Consider the following 11,266-nt stretch of genomic DNA (forward strand, 5'->3'; position numbering starts at 1 on the left):
AACTAGCAAAAGAACAAATTTTAAATCCCAAACAAATACCAAAATGAGATTAATAAAATCTAGAGTAAGATTTAACAAAATCTAGACTAGAATCTAGTTTTATCAAAAAAATCAATAAAATAGATAAACCATCAGTTAAAGTGTTTTTATAAAAAAAGAAGAAAATCAAATTACCAGTATCAAAAATAAAATGGAGAATGCATCAACAATGAAGATGGAATTAAAGCAATTAGGAGCTATTTTGCCCAATTATATGCCAGTAAAACTCATAATCCAAGTGAAGTGGATGAATATTTTCAAAAAAATAAACTGCCCAGATTAACAGAAAAGGAAATAGAATAGTAAAATAAGCCTATTTTAGAAAAAAGAAATTGAACAAGAAATAAATGAACTTCCTAAGGGGGGAAAAGACAGAAAGAGATGGATTTGCAAGTGAATTCTACAAAACATTTAAGGAACAATTAATCCTAATACTATATAAACTATTTGAAAAAAAAACAAGTAAAGAAAGAGTCTTAATGCTTTTTATGACAAAAATATGGTTTTGATACCTAAACCAGGAAGAGCAAAGACAGAGAAAGAAAACTGTAGACTAACTTCCTTTCAACCCAAAAAATTAAATAAAATAATAGCAAAGAGATTATAGCAATGTATCACAAATATACATTATGACTGGGTGGGATTTATATCTAAGGAAAAAGCTATAAGCATAATTGGACATATCAATAACAAAAATTATATGATTATCTCAACAGATGTAGAAAAAGCTTTTGACAAAATATAGCACCCATTTCTATTAATAACACTAGAAAGCATAGGAATCGATGGATCCGTTCTTGAAATGGTAAGTGATATCTATTTAAAAACTAGTGAAAGCATTAATTGTAACAGGGATAAACCTGAAGTCTTCCCAATTAGGTCAGGGGTGAGTCAAGGATGTCCATTATCATACACACACACACACAAACCTGTATATATGTATGTATGTATGTATCATCTATGTGTATATACATACAAATATACATATGTGTACACATGTATATGTGTTTTATTTTTATAGAACATTTACTTCTTTTATGAGAGACACTTTTATTTTGGTCACTGAAAATTCATCTCAATCAATACATATGCAAATTTTCCTCCCTCAAGCAACCTGTTTCATAATAAGGAAATGAATTGTCATCCATTTCAGAAGTAAAATGTTACAAAATATTTACAAGAAAAGTTAAAAAAATAAACAAAACCACTAGTACTAATGTGAAATTCACTTGTTTCTGACAAATATCTACTTTAGTGGCTTACCCAGTCCACTTAAGAAAAGATTTCAAAAATAAAAATACAGATGCTGAAATCCTGTCTAACTCATGCCTCCAAAGGAAAAAAAAAAGGAAATGGTGGTCGTGGGGGGAGATAGTAGAGATGTGAAGGCACAATCCTATTGAAGCTTGCCAGTCTACTCTGAATGAAACATCTTTTTCTTCTGTGCAGTGAATTGTGACCAATGGTAAACAACATTAAGACAATCCTCATAGTCCATCTCTAACTTTAGAAGTTCTTTATAGGTACCCAGATTTTCCTTTTCATAGAATAAGAGGTTATGCTCAAAAGTTTGACAAGATTTTATTTTTTGTTGTTGTGGCCACTGTTGGTTCCTCATCTTTTAGCAACTTCTCATTTAGCTGTTGGCTATACTGGACGGAAGTCCATCTTATCCAATTTCTCCATGTCCTAGATAATTTTTTTGGGATTCTTCATCTTACTATTGCAGCTAGTACCATCATTTGCTGTTTATTATTCTTTTTGAATTCCCTTTTCTAGGCTTCTTTTCAAATCTGGTCTATGGGGTTCATGAGCTTCCCATTCTTGGTGGATGATGTAGATCACTGCCCCATTTTTACAAATTATATGGTTTAGTCAATCAAGAAAGAAAAAAGAACTTTTTCATTCAAAGCAATGTACCAAAAATATTATCAGCAGAAATCCAAGGAATTCTCTATCCTTTTCATGAGACTATGTACCACCCATCAGCCCAAGTGAATCAGCAACCTGATCCACCAGAGGCCAGGATCAGATGGAATCTACCGCCTACCTAGGCCAGGGGGCAGATCTCTCCCCAGAATATTCAAAAGGACCATCCAGGTGTCCCTGAAGTAGGACTAGGGATGAGGAAGCAGGAAAGAAGAGCCTTGAGATAGCCTAGTATTCACCTTTTGGTTGCTCACTGGAAGCACCCCACAGAGTTCTGTTCCATGGGAGGGGGCTTGTGGGCCTTCCTCTCTCTCCTCCTGGAAGAGCGAGGGACTTTCACTTTTGTGCCTCTCTTGAGCCCTCTCTCTCACCTCACTTCCGTTTTCCAGGTGCTTGGCTAATATCTCAGAGCATTTCTGACCCCTGCAGCCATTGAGAGAGCTGAAAGGCTAGAGGAACTTCTACTTTGGAATTTGAAGTCATTTTTTCCACCTATGAATCCACAGTGCAGTCTTTAATATTATTCAATATTGTACTAAAAATGCTAACTATAGCAATCAGACAAGAAAAAGGAAGCAAAGTAATTAAAACAGGCACATTAATCTTTGCAGATAATATGATATACACTTAGAGAACCAAAGAGAATCAGCTAAAATACTAGTGGAAATAATTAATAGTTAATAAAGTTTCAGGATGGGAAACAAACTCACATAAATAATCAGCATTTCTATATACTACCAACAAAACCCAGCAGGACAGGATAGAAAGAAAAATTCCACTTAAATTCATGGCAGATGATATAAAATACTTGTTTGTCTACCTGCCAAGAAAACCCAGGTTGAACATAAATATGAGCGCAATTACAAAACACTTTTCACACAAGTAAAGACAGATCTAAACAAATGGAAAAACAATTGCTCATGGAGAGGCTGAGCCAATATAATAAAAATAACAATTTTACCTAAATCAGTTTACTTATTCAGTGCCATATCAATCAAACTAGCAAAAAATTATTTTACAGAGCTAGAAAAAATAGCAACGAATCATCTGAAAGGACAAAACGTCAAGGATATCAAAGGAATTAATGAAAAAGAAAAACGTGAAAGAAAGCAGCCTAGCAGTACCAGATCTCAAACTGTATTACAAAAAGGTAATCATCAAAGCAATCTGCTCTGGCTAAGGAATACAATGGTGAAGCAGTGGAATAGATTAGGTATGTAATACACAGTAGCAAATGACCATAGAAATCTAGTGTTTGATAAACCTAAAGATTCAAACTTTGGGATTAAGAATTCACTATATAACAAAAATTGCTGGGAAACTGGGAAGTAGCTTGGCAGAAACTAGGAATAGACCAACATCTCACAATGTTTGTTAAGATAAGGTCAAAATGGGTACATGATTTAGACATAAAATGTGATGTCATAGGAAATTAGGGGGACATGGAAAAGTGTACCTGTCAGATCTAAGGATAAATGAAGAGTTTATGAACATACAAGAGACAGAGACGATCACAGGAAGTAAAATGGATAATTTTAATTACATGAAATTAAAAAGAGTTTATACAAACAAAACTAATGCAGCCAAAATTAGAAGGAAAATGAGAAACTGGAAAAAAATTACAAGTTTCTCTGATAAAGGCCTCATTCCTCAAATATACAGGAAGCTGAGCAAAATTTGTAAAAATAAGAGACATTCCTAGTTGGTGAATGATCAAAGGATATGAACAGGCAGTTTTCAGGAGAAATCAAAGTTATCAATAGTCACAAGAAAAATGCTCAGAATAACTACTGATTAGAGAAATGCAAATTAAAACAACTTTGGAGTACCACCTTGCACTCATTACATTGACTAACATGACAGAAAAGGAAAATGATAAATACTAGAGGGAAGAATGTGGAAAAACTATGACACTAATGCACAGTGAGTTGTGTACTTGTCCAACTTGTCTGCAGAATAATTTGCAACTATGCCCAAAGGGCTATAAAACTGTTTATACCTTTTGAACCAGCAATACCAGTACTAGGTCTGTATCCCAAAGAGATCAGAGAAAAGGGTACTATTTGTTCAAAAATATTTGTAGCAGCCATTTGTGTGATGCAAAGAATTGGAAATTAAGAGTATGCCCATCAGTTGGGGAATGACTGAACAAGTTGTGGCGTATGATTTTGATGGAATACTATGTGCCATAAGAAATGACGATCTTTTCCATTTTCCTTGGCCCCTTGGCAGTTGCACCACCTCTTGAGCCACATGCTGCCCCTCATCCTGCCACTGCCACTATGCCCCCCAAAATCAAGGAAATAACAGACTTCCTGCCCACAGCCCAGAGAAAAGATGCCAAATCTGTCAAGATCAAGAAAAACAAAGACAATGTGAAGTTTAAGGTTCACTGCAGCAGGTACCTGTATGCATTGGTCATCACAAAGAGAGGGCAGAGAAACCTAAAAAGTTCCTTCCTTCTGGCTTGGCTGTGAAGGATTCATCCAATGTTCCACCTGTATTAAAGTGGGCTGGGGGGAGGGAAAAGAAATGATGAGCAAGATGGTTTCAGAAAAAACCTGGGGTGATTTATATGAATTATTGCAAAAGGAAGCGAGCAGAACCAGGAAAATATTGTACCCAAGAACAGCAACATTGTAAGGATGATAAACTGAAAGATTTAGCTACTCTTATCAAGATAGTGATTCAAGACAATTTGAAAGGACATATGATGAAAAAATGCTATTCCTCTCCAGAGAGGGAACTGATGAACTCTGAGCACAGATTGAAGGACACCTTTCTTTTTCTTGGGGTTGTTCTGTTTTCTTTTGCAACATAACTAATATGGAAATGTTTTGATGATTTCATATGTATAACCAATATCATATTGCTTGCCTACTCAAAGGGTTGGGGAGGGAAGCAAGGAGGGAGAGAATTTGGAACTCAGTTTCTTTTAAATGAATGGTAAATTTTTAGCATGTATTTGGGAAATATTAAATGAAATACAAATATTTTTAAAAAGAAAATAAATCTATATCAATTACATATTTCTGCTAACGTATTCTCTGCTATAATACGATTAGATTACTTATCATCCCCAAATATGTTTAATGCCATCCCACCTCCATACCTTTGCTCTATTGCCCAGAATGATTTTCTCCCTTCTCTCGCTTGACAATTTACTCATGCTTTTGGAACCCGAATAAGCATCATCTCTTTATGAAGCATTCTTTTGATCTCTCATACTGGAAGGAAAGTTATGTGCAGGGTAAGGAAAGGAAAGAAGTAAGCATTTATTAACCATCTAGTTTGTGTCAGGCACTACGCTAAGAGGTATATAGATGTTATCTCACTTGATCCTCACAACCATCTGGTAAGTAGGTATTATTATTATTATTATTTCTATTTTACAGTTGAGGAAATTTGGTCAGAAAGAGGCTAAATGAATTTTTCTGGATTGCACTGCTAGTAAGTGTCTGAGGCGGATTTGAATTTAGGTCTTCCAAAATTCAGGCTCAGTTCTCAATTCATTGTACCACCTTGCTGCCTGTGGAGTTTTTTTCCTAATCTGACTTCATAGCACTTTGTATTTTTCTGATACATTTACCATAATCTTATTTGCATGATAATAATTTGTGTTCATGCTTTATCATTTTTAGTAGATTGGACATTCTTTAAAGGCAATGATAGTTTTATTTATATTTTCATACAACTAGTGTGATAATACTACACATAATTAGTGTTTGATAAATATTTGAGGAATAAACATAATGCACAGGTAAAGTCTGGTTTTTAGGGACAGATTATCCATGTATACTGTTTTATTTTTCTTCCCACAAACCTAGTAAATAAAATGTTGGTACTGGTGAGTAGTTGAAACTAATAGCTTAAAAAAGTCTTTTTGAGTATTTCTGAATTCAATTTATTCCATTACTACCATGAACACTGAGTTAGCTACAATTAATTAAAACTTTTTTTACACAATATCAAATAAACTGTAGCAATACAAGGAAGAATTCAATGTATGTTGTTTAACTACTGTAAGGTTAAGAAGATTTACTTCAGATCATCAAAGGCAACAGATTTCTAAATAAGCTTGTATATAAAATTCATCTGCAGAAATGCTGCTCCCAATAGCTGAAGTTGGTTGGATTTTATTGCCTTTGGATAAAGGTTATTGCAAGACTTAGAGAGCGAAAAGCAATCATTAAGACAAAAAATTTTTGAATGAGAAATTTGCTTTCCTCATAAAAGTCATAGAATCACAGAATGAGGAATTAGTTCTAGTCCAAATTGTACGATTCAAATAAATTCATGGCCAACAACCAAGAATTATCAAGAGCCAATGCCTTCATTCATTGTACTTGACCATGAGTTCCACAGGATTCCATATCACAAAAATAAACAAGTTCTAGTCCTCCAGAATTTACTATCCCAAGGAAACATAAACAATAATAGCTGATATTTATGTGGGCCATTAAGGTTTACACAACACTTTACACACATTTTCTCTTTTGAGACAACAATCTCTTACAATGACCAGGTGAGACAGATGCTATAAGCATTATTATCTCAATTTCCACCAGGAAACTAGGACTCAGAGAAATGGCTTAATTATATTTACATAGCTAATGCGTGTTAGAGGCAGGATAAAGATAGGTCTTCCTGACTCCAAGCACTATGCTGGTCTACCTAAAGTTACTTAACATTGTACATATACAAATTACATAATATATTGATGTTCTGTGCAATTAATTCAAGTGGGTTTTTTGTTTGTTTATGGAGATGGAGTAAAATAGGCCCACGCAGAGACGGGGTTGGATGATGAAACATCTCTTATGACATATTGCTTTAAGAGAAGAGTCCTCTGAGGAAATGGGATTTAAAATATCTCTTTGAGAAAAGCAGAAGATTGTTTCCAGTTTTTGGTGGGGCTAATTATAGTAAGCTCAGTGGGAACTGGGGAAATGAGGATATCCATACTATGGCTATATTGTATGCAGGCAGAAAAGAGATGCCCTAGTTTTATATGGCTTATGTGATGACTGCAATGACAATTTACAATTCTTATCTATATCTTTTAGACCCCTGAGTGATAGTGTTACACATTTCTGGGTCTCTTTAACTCTATCACCTTGAAATAATTATCTTTTCCTTGAACTTGGCTTAAAGGAACTAGATGAAATACTTTATCCTACTGATGATCAAAATCTATTCCAAATCAAAATGCCCTGAATTTTCAACATAATATCCTGCATAAAGAGGCTATTTCCCCATTCCTGGCAATTCAGTATCAGCTCAGATACATATATTAGCACATACACAGAGGGACAGGCAGCTCTGTGGCTGAGCAGATAGAGTGCTGGGCCTGTGACCAGAATGGCTTTTGTTTTCTTTGAGTGACTCAGCTTACCTCATTGAGCCTCACTGGGTGCTAGGGCTTCTCTTCTGGGGCAGGAAGCCCAGAGAGCATGCCTGGGAACAGAGAACTTCCTGTGTGATGAGTCATGGGGCTGGCTGAGGGGAGGTGTTGACTCCAGAGCCATGCCCTATGGGGGAGGGGCCAACTGAAGAACCAATTGGCCCTGTTCATTCAGGAGGCGCTTGATGATGTCAAAAACTCTGTAAGAGGAGAGAGGACAGCTTGAAGAGCCGAAGCTGACGGTAGCAGGGCTGACCCACGTGGATCCAGGAGTGCTGAACAAGGACTGGAGGCCAGTGGGTAATCTTCTTACCGTAGAGGGGAAGCATGTATATGATTTTGCCTTATACCATCTCGCTTCTCTGTGGCCTCCTGGTTACTCTTGTGAGGCGGACTTATTGGTCCTGGAAACTTTTGATCAAAATATCAAAATGGGGACGCTGGTTTGTGGGACTGTTACTGTGGAGTGTAAATGCATGCTTTAGTTCTTCTGCCTTCTACCTAGAGAATTCCTTATGTCCTGCGGTTCCGAACCTTTCAGACATATATGAGTTTCTCTTTGAAATCATAAATTCTGCCTTCATAATACAGGGCCTAGAGTCAGGAAGTTCTGAGTTAAAATCTGGCTCTAGACACCTGTCTGTGTGACCTTGGGCAAGTCTCTTAACCTTTGTTTTCATTAATCCACCGGAGAAGGAAATGGCAAGCCACTCCAGTATCTTTGTCAAGAAAACCCCATGAACAGTATTGGCATGTATGGTTCACAGGGTCACAAAGATAAAAGAATGACTGAACAATACATGGAGGGACAGGGGCAACTACCGGCTAAAAGTAGATCCTGTGGACTCCAGAGCCTCAGGCATGTTAATTTACATTCTGTAATGATTGATTTTTAAAAAAATGTTTGTCTCTGGCTTATTGATAACTTTTCCTGACTTCCTCTTGGTAGAATGCCTCCACTCAAACCCCATACTTTTTCCAAGAAAAATTTCTTTGATACGACTCAGCAACCACTGACGGTGCTTAAGAAAAACTGTTGGCACCCTCTCATCCACTAGTGGAGAGGGACACCAAGAAAAGAGTCTACGTCCATTAGTTTATAATACCTCTCCCATTCATTGGACTTTCTGAAAATAATTAAAATCTTCCAGAACTCCAGTAAAAGGTACTTGTGTCTTAGTTTCCTGTCAGAAGTAGATGACCACAGCTAGCTTATGTAATAAAGCTAAGTGTGTTGGAACAAGAGTACAATGCCTACCTACCCTTCCTAAACTCTCTGAGTAAGAAACACATGCGCACACACACACATACACACAGACACAGACACAGACACACACACACACACACCCCTTTTTCTTTTAAAATTCATGCTATCTTGTTTGAGAAATATAGCACTTGCTTTATGTTTGCATTCATTGCACACATGACACAGCACTATCTATCTGAACTTTCTTTGTTTAGCACTAAATCAAAATATACTCTGTTTTGGCTCTATGGGATTTATTGGGCTTCTCACAGTGCTTCATGGTCACTTTTTATATAAACCAAACTGACCGAACTCAATCCAATTTGTCAAATTTGATTGTATAAGCAGAGAAAAAACATAGCGTGATAAACCCAACAACTTCAACTGGTGATTTCTGCCCCTCAACCCCAAATCTTCCTCTAAGAAAAATGAAGTAGAAAAGGTCAACTAGAAGGGGAAAGAGGGAAGCAGAAAATAGATATAAATTGTAGACTGAGGCAGTAGGTGGATTAATGCTATGGCATAGCATTAATATATAGCATTAATATATAATATAATAGGCAAGGACTATGATCCCAGGCCAAGACTATGGAATAAGGCAAGGGTTGGCCCTACGGAGCCCCATCTACAGATTAAAGGGCAGAAGTTTATAGAGTACGGTGCAGTCTAACCTAACCTAACCTAATCTCTCTCCTGATCACCAGTCTTTCGTCTCAGACTGGCTATCGGATATCTCAGAATGAATGCCCTATAGAATCTTAAGCTCAACATGTCCAAAACTGAACACATCTTTTACTCAAAAATTTCCCTTCCTAGTAAAATGTGAGCCACTTAGCTGCTTCTTAATTAACTCCAGTGGCTCCCTTGTACTTTCAAAATCAAATATAAAATCTCCTCATAATCTGATGCCCTACTTTTTTCAATCTTTTCATACCTTTCACCTTTTATGTATTCTTCAATCTAGTAACAATGACATCTTTACTGTTCCTCATACAAGACACTATATCACCTAACTCTAGGCATTTTCACTGGCTGTACCCCATGTCAAGATTTTTCTTCCTCCCCATCTCTGTCTCCTGCCTTCCTGAAAGTCTCAGTTAAAATGGTACCTTCTATAAGTAGCTTTTTACAATTTGCCTTAGTATTAGTGCCTTCCCTCTTTTATTATCCTTATTTTATCCAATATTAGCTCATTTGTATATACTCATTTTCATATTGTCTCCTGTAAGCATCTTGAGAGCAGGGACTATTTTTCTGGCTTTCTTTGTATCCCTAGTGTTCAGCAGAGTGCGAGGCATATGTTAGGCACATAATAAGTGTTTGTTGACTTAACTTTAAAACTGTAATAAATGACAATATTTGTGTTTAATCATTCTAACAATGTAGATCCTATTTCAAGAAATGAAGCTGTAGACAAGAGCAAAAAGGAGTCAATTTCCACAAAGATGAAGAAATGTTATAGGTTAAAATAATCTCAAGATAAAACCCCAGATGATGGAAATCAGTCCAAAATAATTACAGGTAGAATCTCTGAAAATGAATGGATTGGACACAAGAACTCCAAGAGTGGATATAAGAAATGACAGTGGAGTGGGGGCAAGAAATGAAAAACAAAAATAGAACACCTAAAAAGAGAATTTGTTGCTTATAGCAAAAGATAAACAAGTAGTCAAGACACTAAAAGATAGGAATGGGGCAAAGAGAATCTATCGACTACATAATGCAACAAGAAAAGTTAGAACAAACTAAAAAGACTATATCTATATATTCATAGACTTAGGTCAGGACTGGGAGAACAGAAAGACAAAGGACACTCCAATCACAGATAATTAACATTAACCCTAATCACTTTCTTTCATTGCTTTTTATTCTTTGCAAACAAAAGTTGATGTTGGGTAAAGAGAGAAAAAATTGTAATAGAATATAGTAGGAAAATTGTCACATCAAATAATCAAATTTATGAATGTGAATGGAATGAGCTCATGCATCAAATCGCAGGTAGCAGAAGGCAGAATCCCATAGATATCTGTATATCGATTGTGCTTTTCTATACATTCAACATATGTAGATATATAAACATAAATATCCATATATGAGTTCTTCATTCTGCTACCTGTTATTTGATGGATGAATTCATTCCATTTAGGTATATGTATACACATGTCTGGATAGATAGATAATAGATAGATAGATACGTGGATGGATAGATAGATAGTATATATGTAAAGAGTGATTCACAAAGTTAAAAGAGGGTGATGGAACAGAATCTATTATGCTCCAGTTTAATTGAGAAAAGGAACCATAGCATCTATGTCCTCAGAAAAAAAGGCAACAGTGAAAACAGGTAGTTAATAGCAGGGAAGATAAGCAGACACAGATAACATGGATAAGCAGGCAAACTGCATTATATTTGAAAAGCACCATCCATAATGAAATAATGTTAAAACTAAAGCTATATGTATGATAGGAATAACATCTACATGTCTAAAGGAAAAACTTAATGAATTATAGATAGAAATAGATGATAAAACAATAATTGTTGGGGACATTAATGTGTCTCTTCTAGACGAATCTAAGAAAAAGATTAATAAGAAAAAATTAAAGATCTGAATTTAATTTTAGAAAAAAACTAATAAACTCCTGTAAAT

At 35.7% G+C, this 11,266-nt stretch overlaps 1 pseudogene; it reads left to right on the forward strand.

Moving 5' to 3' along the window:
• The first annotated feature begins 518 nt into the window (after positions 1–518).
• Positions 519–8,430, forward strand: LOC118837262 (annotated as a pseudogene).
• The last annotated feature ends 2,836 nt before the right edge of the window (positions 8,431–11,266 follow it).

Source organism: Trichosurus vulpecula, chromosome 2 (genome assembly GCF_011100635.1).
Source record: "Trichosurus vulpecula isolate mTriVul1 chromosome 2, mTriVul1.pri, whole genome shotgun sequence".
Classification (NCBI taxonomy): domain Eukaryota; kingdom Metazoa; phylum Chordata; class Mammalia; order Diprotodontia; family Phalangeridae; genus Trichosurus; species Trichosurus vulpecula.